The sequence below is a fragment of the Dendropsophus ebraccatus genome, chromosome 8 (genome assembly GCF_027789765.1).
Source record: "Dendropsophus ebraccatus isolate aDenEbr1 chromosome 8, aDenEbr1.pat, whole genome shotgun sequence".
Lineage (NCBI taxonomy): Eukaryota > Metazoa > Chordata > Amphibia > Anura > Hylidae > Dendropsophus > Dendropsophus ebraccatus.
Genome location: NC_091461.1, coordinates 126,758,621 through 126,778,313, shown reverse-complemented (window position 1 = coordinate 126,778,313; position 19,693 = coordinate 126,758,621).

The following is a 19,693-nucleotide window of genomic DNA, read 5'->3' as shown; positions in this document are numbered from 1 at the left end:
ATACTGTCATTTGTTTACTGCATCAATATAGATGGAACTTTTATAAAATCTGACACTTTTCCATTTATTTGGCCTCTTTGTACAATTATTTGATGCCTGTGTGTCTAGTCTTTTCAGGAGCCTGGGAAAGTCTCTATGACTCCTTGTACCTCGGATTGAAAGAATTTCTCTACATTCTGGAAGCACAGACAGATATACAACAGATCCCTCCGGCCCTCCCGCCCACTGCTCCCTCCGGCCCTCCCGCCCACGGCTCCCTCCGGCCCTCCCGCCCACGGCTCCCTCCGGCCCTCCCGCCCACGGCTCCCTCCGGCCCTGCCGCCCACGGCTCCCTCCGGCCCTCCCGCCCACGGCTCCCTCCGGCCCTGCCGCCCACGGCTCCCTCCGGCCCTGCCGCCCACGGCTCCCTCCGGCCCTCCCGCCCACGGCTCCCTCCGGCCCTCCCGCCCATGGCTCCCTCCGGCCCTCCCGCCCACGGCTCCCTCCGGCCCTCCCGCCCACGGCTCCCTCCGGCCCTCCCGCCCACGGCTCCCTCCGGCCCTCCCGCCCACGGCTCCCTCCGGCCCTCCCGCACACGTCTTCCTCCGGCCCTCCCGCACACAATGACCTGTAAATATAGGTCGCCACTGCTACACAGTACAGAGACAAGCTGCTTCTGGCCCCGATCACTGTGTCCTTATCTGTAATCCCAGCCATGTCTGTGACCATATAATATATAGCCGGGCCGCACACACAACATTCCCAGAGCCACCGGGGTGATAACCGACTGCAGGAGAATATTCCCAGAGCCACCGGGGTGATAACCGACTGCAGGAGAATATTCCCAGAGCTACCGGTGTGATAACCGACTGCAGGAGAATATTCCCAGAGTTACTGATAACTAGTGATGAATAAACAGTAAAATGTTCGAGTTCGAGTCAAACCTCGTACTGTAGTGAAGTTCAGTTTGACTCGAACTTGAACCCCATTAAAGTCAATGGAAAATGCTCGGGTTAATTTTGACACCTATATGTAGTAAGAGAAACTGTAATTATCATCCAGAAGAGGAAACTGGAAACATGGAAAAACTTATAGCCTGAAATTTGGCTTTAAGAATGAAGAAAAAAAAAGGGAGATGAAATACTGATAGAGATGAGCGAAATTCGGATATTCAAACCCATTATAGTCTATGGGAGAAAAATACTTGGGACCTGGAAATCAAGATTCGACCACTAGGAGGCGTCCAAGTGCCCAATGAGACCTCAGGAAATGATTGTGACACCTCTGGATGTATATAGGACAGCAGGGGAAGCATGCCTGGGTACATATAGGACAGCAGGGGAAGCATGCCCGGGTACACATAGGACAGCAGGGGAAGCATGCCTGGGTACATATAGGACAGCAGGGGAAGCATACCTGGGTACATATAGGACAGCAGGGGAAGCATGCCTGGGTGTATATAGGACAGCAGGGGAAGCATGCCTGAGTGTATATAGGACAGCAGGGGAAGCATGCCTGGGTGTATATAGGACAGCAGGGGAAGCATGCCCGGGTACACATAGGACAGCAGGGGAAGCATGCCTGGGTACATATAGGACAGCAGGGGAAGCATACCTGGGTGTATATAGGACAGCAGGGGAAGCATGCCTGGGTGTATATAGGACAGCAGGGGAAGCATGCCCGGGTACATATAGGACAGCAGGGGAAGCATGCCCGGGTACACATAGGACAGCAGGGGAAGCATGCCTGGGTACATATAGGACAGCAGGGGAAGCATACCTGGGTGTATATAGGACAGCAGGGGAAGCATGCCTGGGTACATATAGGACAGCAGGGAAGCATGCCTGGGTACATATAGGACAGCGGGGGAAGCATACCTGGGTGTATATAGGACAGCAGGGGAAGCATGCCTGGGTGTATATAGGACAGCAGGGGAAGCATGCCTGGGTACATATAGGACAGCAGGGGAAGCATGCCTGGGTACATATAGGACAGCAGGGGAAGCATGCCTGGGTGTATATAGGACAGCAGGGGAAGCATGCCTGGGTGTATATAGGACAGCAGGGGAAGCATGCCTGGGTACATATAGGACAGCAGGGGAAGCATGCCTGGGTGTATATAGGACAGCAGGGGAAGCATGCCTGGGTACATATAGGACAGCAGGGGAAGCATGCCTGGGTACATATAGGACAGCAGGGGAAGCATGCCTGGGTATATATAGGACAGCAGGGGAAGCATGCCTGGGTACATATAGGACAGCAGGGGAAGCACGCCTGGATGTATATAGGACAGCAGGGGAAGCGTGCCTGGGTACATATAGGACAGCGGGGGAAGCATGCCTGGGTACATATAGGACAGCAGGGGAAGCATGCCTGGGTATATATAGGACAGCAGGGGAAGCATGCCTGGGTACATATAGGACAGCAGGGGAAGCATGCCTGGGTACATATAGGACAGCAGGGGAAGCATGCCTGGGTGTATATAGGACAGCAGGGGAAGCATGCCTGGGTACATATAGGACAGCAGGGGAAGCATGCCTGGGTACATATAGGACAGCAGGGGAAGCATGCCTGGGTGTATATAGGACAGCAGGGGAAGCATGCCTGGGTACATATAGGACAGCAGGGGAAGCATGCCTGGGTGTATATAGGACAGCAGGGGAAGCATGCCTGGGTGTATATAGGACAGCAGGGGAAGCATGCCTGGGTGTATATAGGACAGCAGGGGAAGCATGCCTGGGTGTATATAGGACAGCAGGGGAAGCATGCCTGGGTACATATAGGACAGCAGGGGAAGCATGCCTGGGTGTATATAGGACAGCAGGGGAAGCATGCCCGGGTACATATAGGACAGCAGGGGAAGCATGCCTGGGTACATATAGGACAGCAGGGGAAGCATGCCTGGGTACATATAGGACAGCAGGGGAAGCATGCCTGGGTACATATAGGACAGCAGGGGAAGCATGCCTGGGTGTATATAGGACAGCAGGGGAAGCATGCCTGGGTGTATATAGGACAGCAGGGGAAGCATGCCTGGGTACATATAGGACAGCAGGGGAAGCGTGCCTGGGTGTATATAGGACAACGGGGGAAGCATGCCTGGGTACATATAGGACAGCAGGGGAAGCATGCCTGGGTACATATAGGACAGCAGGGGAAGCATGCCTGGGTACATATAGGACAGCAGGGGAAGCATGCCTGGGTGTATATAGGACAGCGGGGGAAGCATGCCTGGGTGTATATAGGACAGCGGGGGAAGCATGCCTGGGTACATATAGGACAGCAGGGGAAGCATGCCTGGGTACATATAGGACAGCAGGGGAAGCATGCCTGGGTGTATATAGGACAGCAGGGGAAGCATGCCTGGGTACATATAGGACAGCGGGGGAAGCATGCCTGGGTGTATATAGGACAGCAGGGGAAGCATGCCTGGGTGTATATAGGACAGCAGGGGAAGCATAGCCAAGTATAACACTATACACCTGTATATAATAACATAGCCAAGTATAACACTATACACCTGTATATAATAACATAGCCAAGTATAACACTATACACCTGTATATAATAATAGCATAGCCAAGTATAACACTATACACCTGTATATAATAACATAGCCAAGTATAACACTATACACCTGTATATAATAATAGCATAGCCAAGTATAACACTATACACCTGTATATAATAATAACATAGCCAAGTATAACACTATACACCTGTATATAATAACATAGCCAAGTATAACACTATACACCTGTATATAATAACATAGCCAAGTATAACACTACACACCTGTATATAATAACATAGCCAAGTATAACACTATACACCTGTATATAATAATAACATAGCCAAGTATAACACTATACACCTGTATATAATAATATAGCCAAGTATAACACTATACACCTGTATATAATAATAGCATAGCCAAGTATAACACTACACACCTGTATATAATAATAGCATAGCCAAGTATAACACTATACACCTGTATATAATAATAACATAGCCAAGTATAACACTATACACCTGTATATAATAATAACATAGCCAAGTATAACACTATACACCTGTATATAATAACATAGCCAAGTATAACACTATACACCTGTATATAATAATAACATAGCCAAGTATAACACTATACACCTGTATATAATAATAACATAGCCAAGTATAACACTACACACCTGTATATAATAACATAGCCAAGTATAACACTATACACCTGTATATAATAACATAGCCAAGTATAACACTATACACCTGTATATAATAACATAGCCAAGTATAACACTATACACCTGTATATAATAACATAGCCAAGTATAACACTATACACCTGTATATAATAACATAGCCAAGTATAACACTATACACCTGTATATAATAATAACATAGCCAAGTATAACACTATACACCTGTATATAATAACATAGCCAAGTATAACACTATACACCTGTATATAATAACATAGCCAAGTATAACACTATACACCTGTATATAATAATAACATAGCCAAGTATAACACTATATACCTGTATATAATAACATAGCCAAGTATAACACTATACACCTGTATATAATAACATAGCCAAGTATAACACTATACACCTGTATATAATAACATAGCCAAGTATAACACTACACACCTGTATATAATAATAACATAGCCAAGTATAACACTACACACCTGTATATAATAACATAGCCAAGTATAACACTATACACCTGTATATAATAACATAGCCAAGTATAAACACTATACACCTGTATATAATAATAACATAGCCAAGTATAACACTATACACCTGTATATAATAACATAGCCAGGTATAACACTATACACCTGTATATAATAATAACATAGCCAAGTATAACACTATACACCTGTATATAATAACATAGCCAAGTATAACACTATACACCTGTATATAATAACATAGCCAAGTATAACACTATACACCTGTATATAATAACATAGCCAAGTATAACACTATACACCTGTATATAATAACATAGCCAAGTATAACACTATACACCTGTATATAATAACATAACCAAGTATAACACTACACACCTGTATATAATAACATAGCCAAGTATAACACTATACACCTGTATATAATAACATAGCCAAGTATAACACTACACACCTGTATATAATAACATAGCCAAGTATAACACTATACACCTGTATATAATAATAACATAGCCAAGTATAACACTATACACCTGTATATAATAATAACATAGCCAAGTATAACACTACACACCTGTATATAATAACATAGCCAAGTATAACACTATACACCTGTATATAATAACATAGCCAAGTATAACACTACACACCTGTATATAATAATAACATAGCCAAGTATAACACTATACACCTGTATATAATAACATAGCCAAGTATAACACTATACACCTGTATATAATAACATAGCCAAGTATAACACTATACACCTGTATATAATAATAGCATAGCCAAGTATAACACTATACACCTGTATATAATAACATAGCCAAGTATAACACTATACACCTGTATATAATAATAGCATAGCCAAGTATAACACTATACACCTGTATATAATAATAACATAGCCAAGTATAACACTATACACCTGTATATAATAACATAGCCAAGTATAACACTATACACCTGTATATAATAACATAGCCAAGTATAACACTACACACCTGTATATAATAACATAGCCAAGTATAACACTATACACCTGTATATAATAATAACATAGCCAAGTATAACACTATACACCTGTATATAATAATATAGCCAAGTATAACACTATACACCTGTATATAATAATAGCATAGCCAAGTATAACACTACACACCTGTATATAATAATAGCATAGCCAAGTATAACACTATACACCTGTATATAATAATAACATAGCCAAGTATAACACTATACACCTGTATATAATAATAACATAGCCAAGTATAACACTATACACCTGTATATAATAACATAGCCAAGTATAACACTATACACCTGTATATAATAATAACATAGCCAAGTATAACACTATACACCTGTATATAATAATAACATAGCCAAGTATAACACTATACACCTGTATATAATAACATAGCCAAGTATAACACTATACACCTGTATATAATAACATAGCCAAGTATAACACTATACACCTGTATATAATAACATAGCCAAGTATAACACTATACACCTGTATATAATAACATAGCCAAGTATAACACTATACACCTGTATATAATAACATAGCCAAGTATAACACTATACACCTGTATATAATAATAACATAGCCAAGTATAACACTATATCACCTGTATATAATAACATAGCCAAGTATAACACTATACACCTGTATATAATAACATAGCCAAGTATAACACTATACACCTGTATATAATAATAACATAGCCAAGTATAACACTATATACCTGTATATAATAACATAGCCAAGTATAACACTATACACCTGTATATAATAACATAGCCAAGTATAACACTATACACCTGTATATAATAACATAGCCAAGTATAACACTACACACCTGTATATAATAATAACATAGCCAAGTATAACACTACACACCTGTATATAATAACATAGCCAAGTATAACACTATACACCTGTATATAATAACATAGCCAAGTATAACACTATACACCTGTATATAATAATAACATAGCCAAGTATAACACTATACACCTGTATATAATAACATAGCCAGGTATAACACTATACACCTGTATATAATAATAACATAGCCAAGTATAACACTATACACCTGTATATAATAACATAGCCAAGTATAACACTATACACCTGTATATAATAACATAGCCAAGTATAACACTATACACCTGTATATAATAACATAGCCAAGTATAACACTATACACCTGTATATAATAACATAGCCAAGTATAACACTATACACCTGTATATAATAACATAACCAAGTATAACACTACAACACCTGTATATAATAACATAGCCAAGTATAACACTATACACCTGTATATAAATAACATAGCCAAGTATAACACTACACACCTGTATATAATAACATAGCCAAGTATAACACTATACACCTGTATATAATAATAACATAGCCAAGTATAACACTATACACCTGTATATAATTAATAACATAGCCAAGTATAACACTACACACCTGTATATAATAACATAGGCCAAGTATAACACTATACACCTGTATATAATAACATAGCCAAGTATAACACTACACACCTGTATATAATAACATAGCCAAGTATAACACTATACACCTGTATATAATAACATAGCCAAGTATAACACTATACACCTGTATATAATAATAACATAGCCAAGTATAACACTATACACCTGTATATAATAACATAGCCAAGTATAACACTATACACCTGTATGTAATAACATAGCCAAGTATAACACTATACACCTGTATATAATAACATAACCAAGTATAACACTATACACCACTGTACTATAATAACATAGCCAAGCTGGATAACCCTACACACCTGTATATCATAATAAACATAGGACCAAAGTAGAACACTACACACTCCTGATATATAATAACATAGCCCAAGTATAAATCAAGTCACCCCTATACACCTGTATATAATAATACCCATAGCCAAGTATAACACTAGACCCCTGTATATACTAATAACATAGCCAAGTCATAACACGTATCACCTGTAATATATAACATAGCCAGGTGTGATAACACTATACACCCTGTAATCTAATATAACATAGCACGAACAGTACATAACCACTATACCCCTGTATATAATAACATAGGCCAAGTATAACACTATACACCTGTATATAATAACATAGCCAAAGTATAAGGCACTATACACCCCTGTATATAATAACATAGCCAGTATAACACTATACACCTGTATATACTAACATAGCCAAGGTCTAAACTACTATACACCCTGTATATAACTTCACAATAACCCAAGTACTACCTACACTACCACAACCTGTATATAATTAACATAGCCACAGTATAAACACTATACACCTGTATATAATAACATAGCCAAGTATAACACTACACACCTGTATATAATAACATAGCCAAGTATAACACTATACACCTGTATATAATAATAACATAGCCAAGTATAACACTATACACCTGTATATAATAATAACATAGCCAAGTATAACACTATACACCTGTATATAATAACATAGCCAAGTATAACACTATACACCTGTATATAATAATAACATAGCCAAGTATAACACTATACACCTGTATATAATAACATAGTCAAGTATAACACTATACACCTGTATATAATAACATAGCCAAGTATAACACTATACACCTGTATATAATAACATAGCCAAGTATAACACTATACACCTGTATATAATAATAACATAGCCAAGTATAACACTATACACCTGTATATAATAACATAGTCAAGTATAACACTATACACCTGTATATAATAACATAGCCAAGTATAACACTACACACCTGTATATAATAATAACATAGCCAAGTATAACACTATACACCTGTATATAATAACATAGCCAAGTATAACACTATACACCTGTATATAATAATAACATAGCCAAGTATAACACTATACACCTGTATATAATAATAACATAGCCAAGTATAACACTATACACCTGTATATAATAACATAGCCAAGTATAACACTATACACCTGTATATAATAATAACATAGCCAAGTATAACACTATACACCTGTATATAATAACATAGCCAAGTATAACACTATACACCTGTATATAATAACATAGCCAAGTATAACACTATACACCTGTATATAATAATAACATAGCCAAGTATAACACTACACACCTGTATATAATAACATAGCCAAGTATAACACTATACACCTGTATATAATAATAACATAGCCAAGTATAACACTATACACCTGTATATAATAACATAGTCAAGTATAACACTATACACCTGTATATAATAACATAGCCAAGTATAACACTACACACCTGTATATAATAATAACATAGCCAAGTATAACACTAACACCTGTATATAATAACATATAGCCAAGTATAACACTATACACCTGTATATAATAATAACATAGCCAAGTATAAACACTATACACCTGTAGATAATAATAACATAGCCAGTATAAACACTATACACCTGTATATAATAACATAGCCAAGTATGAACCTATACACCTGTATATAATAATAACATAGCCAAGTATAACACTATCACCCTGTATATATAACATAGCCCAAGTATAACACTACAACACCTGTATATAATAACAATAGCCAAGTAGAACACTAATACACCTTATAATATAATAACAGAGCCAAGTATAACACTATACACCGTGTATATAATACCATAGCCAAGGTATAACACTATACACACTGTATATAATAACATAGCCAAGTAATAACACTATACACCTGTATATAATAATAACTAGCCAAGTATAACACTATACACCTGTATAAGAATAGACATAGCCAAGTATAACCACTATACACCTGTATATAATAATAACAGTAGCCAAGTATAACACTATACACCTGTATATAATAACATAGCCAAGTATAACACTACACACCTGTATATAATAACATAGCCAAGTATAACACTATACACCTGTATAATAATAACATAGCCAAGTATAACACTAATACACCTGTATATAATAAATAACATAGCCAAGTAGAACCACTATATACATGCCTGTATGATAAATAACATAATCCAAGGTATAACCACTATACACCGGTATATAATAATAACATAGCCAAGTATAACACTATACACCTGTAATAATAATAACATAGCCAAGTTATACATCCATACCACATGTTTATATAATAACATAGCCAAGTATATTAACACTACTACACCTGTATATAATAATAACCATTAGCCAAGTATAACACACTACACCCTGTATAATAATAAATATAGCAAAGTATAAACACTATACACCTGTATATAATAATAGCCATAGATACCCAAGTATAACTACTACACCTGTATATAATAATAACATAGCCAAGTACTAACACTATACACCTGTATATAATAACATAGCCAAGTATAACACTATACACCTGTATATAATAATAACATAGCCAAGTATAACACTATACACCTGTATATAATAACATAGCCAAGTATAACTCTACACACCTGTATATAATAACATAGCCAAGTATAACACTATACACCTGTATATAATAATAACATAGCCAAGTATAACACTATACACCTGTATATAATAACATAGCCAAGTATAACACTATACACCTGTATATAATAATAACATAGCCAAGTATAACACTACACACCTGTATATAATAATAACATAGCCAAGTATAACACTATACACCTGTATATAATAATAACATAGCCAAGTATAACACTATACACCTGTATATACTAATAACATAGCCAAGTATAACACTATACACCTGTATATAATAACATAGCCAAGTATAACACTATACACCTGTATATAATAATAACATAGCCAAGTATAACACTATACACCTGTATATAATAATAACATAGCCAAGTATAACACTATACACCTGTATATATAACATAGCCAAGTATAACACTATACACCTGTATATAATAATAACATAGCCAAGTATAACACTATACACCTGTATATAATAACATAGCCAAGTATAACACTATACACCTGTATATAATAACATAGCCAAGTATAACACTATACACCTGTATATAATAATAACATAGCCAAGTATAACACTACACACCTGTATATAATAACATAGCCAAGTATAACACTATACACCTGTATATAATAATAACATAGCCAAGTATAACACTATACACCTGTATATAATAACATAGTCAAGTATAACACTATACACCTGTATATAATAACATAGCCAAGTATAACACTACACACCTGTATATAATAATAACATAGCCAAGTATAACACTATACACCTGTATATAATAACATAGCCAAGTATAACACTATACACCTGTATATAATAATAACATAGGCCAAGTATAACACTATACACCTGTATATAATAATAACATAGCCAAGTATAACACTATACACCTGTATATAATAACATAGCCAAGTATAACACTATACACCTGTATATAATAATAACATAGCCAAGTATAACACTATACACCTGTATATAATAACATAGCCAAGTATAACACTACACACCTGTATATAATAACATAGCCAAGTATAACACTATACACCTGTATATAATAACATAGCCAAGTATAACACTATACACCTGTATATAATAACATAGCCAAGTATAACACTATACACCTGTATATAATAACATAGCCAAGTATAACACTACACACCTGTATATAATAACATAGGCAAGTATAACACTATACACCTGTATATAATAACATAGCCAAGTATAACACTATACACCTGTATATAATAATAACATAGCCAAGTATAACACTATACACCTGTATATAATAACATAGCCAAGTATAACACTACACACCTGTATATAATAACATAGCCAAGTATAACACTATACACCTGTATATAATAATAACATAGCCAAGTATAACACTATACACCTGTATATAATAATAACATAGCCAAGTATAACACTATACACCTGTATATAATAATAACATAGCCAAGTATAACACTATACACCTGTATATAATAATAGCATAGCCAAGTATAACACTATACACCTGTATATAATAATAACATAGCCAAGTATAACACTATACACCTGTATATAATAACATAGCCAAGTATAACACTATACACCTGTATATAATAATAACATAGCCAAGTATAACACTATACACCTGTATATAATAATAACATAGCCAAGTATAACACTATACACCTGTATATAATAATAACATAGCCAAGTATAACACTATACACCTGTATATAATAACATAGCCAAGTATAACACTATACACCTGTATATAATAATAACATAGCCAAGTATAACACTATACACCTGTATATAATAACATAGCCAAGTATAACACTACACACCTGTATATAATAACATAGCCAAGTATAACACTATACACCTGTATATAATAATAACATAGCCAAGTATAACACTATACACCTGTATATAATAACATAGCCAAGTATAACACTATACACCTGTATATAATAATAGCATAGCCAAGTATAACACTATACACCTTTAGTGACAACATTGGGAAACAGTAATAAAATCACTTCACAATATGAAGGTGTTTTAGGTAAATTTCTCTATAAACTCTCAGACTCTAAAAAAGTTTCCTTTAGTGAGTAATAACTTTTTCCTCATGGGCTTAGTGTATTATAATAGTTTGTTATAATCATCACAAAACTCTCATCCTTAAAAAATAAAAATAATAAAACATATTACCCTCGGTCTCATATTAACCCTTTCCCCAGTGAAGTAACCTTGAAGGTTTGTAAAAGACAACAAATGCTGCGCTCTTATCTTACCAGACGGTGACCCCCGCAGGGCCGCTACCCCCCCCCCCCCCCCCACAGTCTCCCCCCCAGATAACTGATAAGAATGAAGCTTCACAGCAGAATGTAAGAAAGGGAACAAGAAAAAGCAGAAACTGGGAAAATACTTAGAACTCAGTAGGAAAAACAAACCAATGTGCTTAGAACTTATTAGGATCAATATCTCTGGGAAAAACTTCTGCGCTTGATCAATTATCACTTTCCTCCTGACATTCCTAGTAAACCTTGCTATGTCTCTCTGACTCCTACTGACACTTCAGTACAACAATCTTATATACTAATAGGTATATATATATATATCTGTATATATATATATATATATATATATATATATAATGACCTGGCTCTTACAGACAGTCCATAAACCTTTGTCTAACTTTCCTAACCATCACGTAATAACATTCATTAGCTGAAGTACAAAACAGTTGTTAATCTCTATGGGAGAGCCCTGTGTCCGCCCCCTCAGTGACACTAAGCAGCATGGGGGTTGGTAGGAGGGATGTTCGGGAGGGCAGATGAGAAATGCCAGGAGTTAAAATGGCCACCGGACCGGAAGCAATAGCCTCACAAACACAGTTATAAACCATCCATCTGACAGGCGGCTCAGATAAGGAGTCTCCATAGACATTAGGCCAAGAACAATGGTGAATTGAAGGAATTCACACTTAATCCATGATGACTGCCTCAGGTTCCTATATACTACACTATATACTACACTATACATAGAGACTCACTGTGCTAATCGTTTACCTGATAAAACCACACACAGTACACAATCCACCCCTGGCTTCATCCATTGAACTATCTTTTATCTAACACACCATGTACAGTACAGTGTTCAGCATACCCCTATATACCTGCAGTTATCTTCTCAATGCAATAACATTACTACCACAAACACTACAACTTCTCTCCAGTGTTTTCCTTCTCTCCAGGCTTACCAGCTCGACTGGGCTTCCATTCCTTTCCAGACCAACTTTTGGCTTTAACAAGGACCGTAGGCTTTCCATCACACTACGGGTTTCTGCTTCCCGTCTGGGGCGAATGTGACCGGTTCCCTATCTGCGTTCATGAAATCCGAAAACTAGGCCGCTCATGTGTCAGACTTCTCCTACGTGATTCAACTAGAGCTAATCTCCGGCTGTCTCACTAGGCGTATACCGGCGTATCCCGTGCGCTAACCTGTGTGCGATTTATCAACCCAGAGGGTCCCGCAAACTGTACAGGAAGCTTCTGACACCCAGGAAAAATACGGCAAAAATAAAATCAACAGTGTTTAAAATCCGGTCACAATCGTCCCACCAGAGATTGGAGTACAGTAAGCCCCCTCCGAAGCTGAGCGACTGCAAACCTCCCCCCCCCCCCCTACTTCCGCGTCACAACACCGGACGCCCGGTCGTCTCCTGTGTCAATCTTTTCCTCATGATGTGACCGTAGCTAATCTAGCGATCGCACTCAGGAGGCGGATACCCTGTGCAGTCCGATTAGCGAACGTTTCACAGTAAAGGGCCCATACAGAGCCCAAATATCCAACACAGCAGAAATACCCTTTTAGTCGGAGATATAGTATTATATATAGATATGGTATTATATATAGATATGGTATTATATATAGATATGGTATTATATATAGATATAGTATTATATATAGATATAGTATTATATATAGATATGGTATTATATATAGATATGGTATTATATATAGATATGGTATTACATATAGATATAGTATTATATATAGATATGGTATTATATATAGATATGGTATTATATATAGATATAGTATTATATATAGATATGGTATTATATATAGCTATAGTATTATATATAGATATAGTATTATATATAGATATGGTATTACATATAGATATGGTATTATATATAGATATAGTATTATATATAGATATGGTATTATATATAGATATGGTATTATATATAGATATGGTATTACATATAGATATAGTATTACATATAGATATAGTATTACATATAGATATAGTATTATATATAGATATGGTATTATATATAGATAGAGTATTATATATAGATATGGTATTATATATAGATATAGTATTATATATAGATATGGTATTATATATAGATATGGTATTATATATAGATATGGTATTATATATAGATATAGTATTACATATAGATATGGTATTACATATAGATATGGTATATATAGATAGGGTATTATATATAGATATGGTATTACATATAGATATGGTATTACATATAGATATAGTATTACATATAGATATGGTATTACATATAGATATAGTATTATATATAGATATGGTATTATATATAGATATAGTATTATATATAGATATGGTATTATATATAGATATGGTATTATATATAGATATGGTATTATATATATAGTATTATATATAGATATGGTATTATATATAGATAGAGTATTATATATAGATATGGTATTATATATAGATATGGTATTATATATATAGTATTATATATAGATATGGTATTATATATAGATATGGTATTATATATAGATATGGTATTATATATAGATATGGTATTACATATAGATATAGTATTACATATAGATATAGTATTATATATAGATATGGTATTATATATAGATATGGTATTACATATAGATATGGTATTACATATAGATATGGTATTACATATAGATATAGTATTATATATAGATATGGTATTATATATAGATATGGTATTATATATAGATATGGTATTATATATAGATATAGTATTATAGTATTACTGTCTACCGAAAACCTCCCATTGAAGGTTCCCTCTCTGAAATCTGCTCCTCGGTTTGTTGGTCCTTTTGCTATAACCCGTATTGGTAATCCAGTGTCTTTAGAGGTCGGGCTGCCGGAATGGCGTGTTCACAACATATATTATAAGAATTTGTTAAAACGTTTTGTTGACCCTGTTGTACCCCTCCCTGAGCCCCCCCCCCCCCTCCATCGGTTGTGGATGGAGACCTTGAGTCTGAAGTGGAGAGAATTCTCTACAATACCTGATCCATTGGAGAGGATAGATCCTGGGTCTCTGCTAGGGATCTGCATGCACCCCGGTTAGTTACATTGTTTCATCGAAGCTATCCGAGGTAAACCTCTCCGCGATCCAAGGGTCCAGAGGCCCCCCGTCTGTGTGTGGGGGGGGGGTACTGTCAGGACTGGCGGCCAGGGCACTTGTCCAGTATAGGAAATGAGCAGCACTTGTATACCTAGAGCATTGCCAATGATGAGATGTTCTAGATCAGGGGGGTCAAACTCAAATACACAGTGGGCCAAAATAAAAAAATGGAGAAAGTCGCGGGCCGACCTTGATGATTGATGAAGATTACATGCAGCGTTTCTGGCACTGCCTATCCCCGACATGAAAGTTATATCCCTTAAGCAGTAGGTAATCCCATAATTGTGCCCCATGTAGTAGCCCCTCCAAATAGTGCCCCACATACTAACCAGGCCTACTATTACAGCCCTCCCGTTACTGCCCCACATACTAACCAGGCCTACTATTACAGCCCTCCCGTTACTGCCCCACATACTAACCAGGCCTACTATTACAGCCCCTCCAAATAGTGCCCCACATACTAACCAGGCCTACTATTACAGCCCCTCCAAATAGTGCCCCACATACTAACCAGGCCTACTATTACAGCCCTCCCGTTAGTGCCCCACATACTAACCAGGCCTACTATTACAGCCCTCCCGTTAGTGCCCCATATAGCAGTGCTTCTCAAGCTGTGAGGCAAAGCTGGGGAGTCAGTATAGACAGAAGTGACTATACGCTGCACAGTCCTTTCCCCAAATACAACAATCTCTGGTTAGGGAACATTTTGTGCTAATATAATGTTATACAGAGGTTAGGAGACACATGAAGGGCAGACTGAAAAATAGTTATTATCTTTACAGATAGTCAGGCCCCAGCATCTTCTTGGTCAGTCCCAGGCATCATTTAGTCTATTAGGTGAAGCTTCAATGGAAAAAGTTTGAGAAGCACTGCCATATAGTAGCCAGCCCTCCCCCATAGTCTCTTATATAGTAGCCAGCCCTCCCCCATAGTCTTATATAGTAGCCAGCCCTCCCCCATAGTCTCTTATATAGTAGCCAGCCCTCCCCCATAGTCTTATATAGTAGCCGGCCCTCCCCATAGTCACATATATAGTAGCCAGCCCTCCCCCATAGTCTCTTATATAGTAGCCAGCCCTCCCCCATAGTCTTATATAGTAGCCAGCCCTCCCCCATAGTCACATATATAGTAGCCAGCCCTCCCCCATAGTCACATATATAGTAGCCAGCCCTCCCCCATAGTCTCTTATATAGTAGCCAGCCCTCCCCCATAGTCTCTTATATAGTAGCCAGCCCTCCCCCATAGTCACATATATAGTAGCCAGCCCTCCCCCATAGTCTCTTATATAGTAGCCAGCCCTCCCCCATAGTCTTATATAGTAGCCAGCCCTCCCCCATAGTCTCTTATATAGTAGCCAGCCCTCCCCCATAGTCTTATATAGTAGCCGGCCCTCCCCATAGTCACATATATAGTAGCCAGCCCTCCCCCATAGTCTCTTATATAGTAGCCAGCCCTCCCCCATAGTCTTATATAGTAGCCAGCCCTCCCCCATAGTCACATATATAGTAGCCAGCCCTCCCCCATAGTCACATATATAGTAGCCAGCCCTCCCCCATAGTCTCTTATATAGTAGCCAGCCCTCCCCCATAGTCTCTTATATAGTAGCCAGCCCTCCCCCATAGTCTCTTATATAGTAGCCAGCCCTCCCCCATAGTCTTATATAGTAGCCAGCCCTCCCCCATAGTCTCTTATATAGTAGCCAGCCCTCCCCATAGTCTTATATAGTAGCCAGCCCTCCCCCATAGTCACATATATAGTAGCCAGCCCTCCCCCATAGTCTCTTATATAGTAGCCAGCCCTCCCCCATAGTCTTATATAGTAGCCAGCCCTCCCCCATAGTCACATATATAGTAGCCAGCCCTCCCCCATAGTCACATATATAGTAGCCAGCCCTCCCCCATAGTCTCTTATATAGTAGCCAGCCCTCCCCCATAGTCTCTTATATAGTAGCCAGCCCTCCCCCATAGTCACATATATAGTAGCCAGCCCTCCCCCATAGTCACATATATAGTAGCCAGCCCTCCCCCATAGTCTCTTATATAGTAGCCAGCCCTCCCCCATAGTCTCTTATATAGTAGCCAGCCCTCCCCCATAGTCACATATATAGTAGCCAGCCCTCCCCCATAGTCACATATATAGTAGCCAGCCCTCCCCCATAGTCTCTTATATAGTAGCCAGCCCTTCCCCATAGTCTCTTATATAGTAGCCAGCCCTCCCCCATAGTCACATATATAGTAGCCAGCCCTCCCCCATAGTCACATATATAGTAGCCAGCCCTCCCCCATAGTCTTATATATAGTAGCCAGCCCTCCCCCATAGTCACATATATAGTAGCCAGCCCTCCCCCATAGTCTCTTATATAGTAGCCAGCCCTCCCCCATAGTCTCTTATATAGTAGCCAGCCCTCCCCTATAGTCTTATATATAGTAGCCAGCCCTCCCCCATAGTCTTATATAGTAGCCAGCCCTCCCCCATAGTCTCTTATATAGTAGCCAGCCCTCCCCTATAGTCTTATATAGTAGCCAGCCCTCCCCATAGTCTCCTATATAGTAGCCAGCCCTCCCCCATAGTCTCTTATACAGTAGCCAGCCCTCCCCCATAGTCTCTTATATAGTATCCAGCCCTCCCCCAATAGTCTCTTATATAGTAGCCAGACCTCCCCATAGTCTTATATAGTAGCCAGCCCTCCCCCATAGTCTTATATAGTAGCCAGCCCTCCCCCATAGTCTCTTATATAGTAGCCAGCCCTCCCCCATAGTCTTATATATAGTAGCCAGCCCTCCCCCATAGTCTTATATAGTAGCCAGCCCTCCCCCATAATCTCTTATATAGTAGCCAGCCCTCCCCCATAGTCTCTTATATAGTAGCCAGCCCTCCCCCATAGTCTCTTATATAGTAGCCAGCCCTCCCCCATAGTCTTATATATAGTAGCCAGCCCTCCCCCATAGTCTTATATAGTAGCCAGCCCTCCCCCATAATCTCTTATATAGTAGCCAGCCCTCCCCCATAGTCACATATATAGTAGCCAGCCCTCCCCCATAGTCTTATATAGTAGCCAGCCCTCCCCCATAGTCTCTTATATAGTAGCCAGCCCTTCCCCATAGTCTCTTATATAGTAGCCAGCCCTCCCCCATAGTCACATATATAGTAGCCAGCCCTCCCCCATAGTCACATATATAGTAGCCAGCCCTCCCCCATAGTCACATATATAGTAGCCAGCCCTCCCCCATAGTCTCTTATATAGTAGCCAGCCCTCCCCCATAGTCTCTTATATAGTAGCCAGCCCTCCCCTATAGTCTTATATATAGTAGCCAGACCTCCCCATAGTCTTATATAGTAGCCAGCCCTCCCCCATAGTCTCTTATATAGTAGCCAGCCCTCCCCTATAGTCTTATATAGTAGCCAGCCCTCCCCATAGTCTCCTATATAGTAGCCAGCCCTCCCCCATAGTCTCTTATACAGTAGCCAGCCCTCCCCCATAGTCTCTTATATAGTATCCAGCCCTCCCCCAATAGTCTCTTATATAGTAGCCAGCCCTCCCCTATAGTCTTATATATAGTAGCCAGCCCTCCCCCATAGTCTTATATAGTAGCCAGCCCTCCCCCATAGTCTCATATATAGTAGCCAGCCCTCCCCTATAGTCTTATATAGTAGCCAGCCCTCCCCATAGTCTCCTATATAGTAGCCAGCCCTCCCCCATAGTCTCTTATACAGTAGCCAGCCCTCCCCCATAGTCTCTTATATAGTATCCAGCCCTCCCCCATAGTCTCTTATATAGTAGCCAGCCCTCCCCCATAGTCACATATATAGTAGCCAGCCCTCCCCCATAGTCACATATATAGTAGCCAGCCCTCCCCCATAGTCTCTTATATAGTAGCCAGCCCTCCCCCATAGTCTCTTATATAGTAGCCAGCCCTCCCCCATAGTCTCTTATATAGTAGCCAGCCCTCCCCCATAGTCTTGTATATAGTAGCCAGCCCTCCCCATAGTCTCTTATATAG